This window comes from Etheostoma spectabile, chromosome 2, assembly GCF_008692095.1.
Source record: "Etheostoma spectabile isolate EspeVRDwgs_2016 chromosome 2, UIUC_Espe_1.0, whole genome shotgun sequence".
Taxonomy (NCBI): Eukaryota; Metazoa; Chordata; class Actinopteri; order Perciformes; family Percidae; genus Etheostoma; species Etheostoma spectabile.
The window spans coordinates 12,874,168-12,874,392 of record NC_045734.1 but is presented as its reverse complement, the minus strand read 5'-3'; the positions used below and the strand labels follow the sequence as shown (position 1 = coordinate 12,874,392).

Sequence of the window (225 nt, the reverse complement as noted above, 5' to 3'; positions counted from 1 at the left end):
ATCCATAGATTTTCAATTATGTTGAGGTCAGGAGATTGTGAAGGCCATGGCACAGCCTTCAGTTTACGTCTCTTGATGTAATCCATGTCTATATGTTCATTTGCAAACTTCAAACACAGATTTTTGTGGTGGGGACATAGAAGAGGTTTTCTTCTGATGACTCTTTCATGAAGACCATAGTATCTCTTTATAGTAGAATGATGTACCACAACTCCAGAGTCTGCC

General features: G+C 39.1%; 1 protein-coding gene across 1 annotated transcript in view; it reads left to right on the top strand.

The window, feature by feature from the left end:
* The window catches only part of ctnna2 (catenin (cadherin-associated protein), alpha 2), a gene marked incomplete at its 5' end in the record, with an annotated part of 288,570 nt that overhangs the window by 215,230 nt on the left and 73,115 nt on the right, over positions 1-225 (top strand).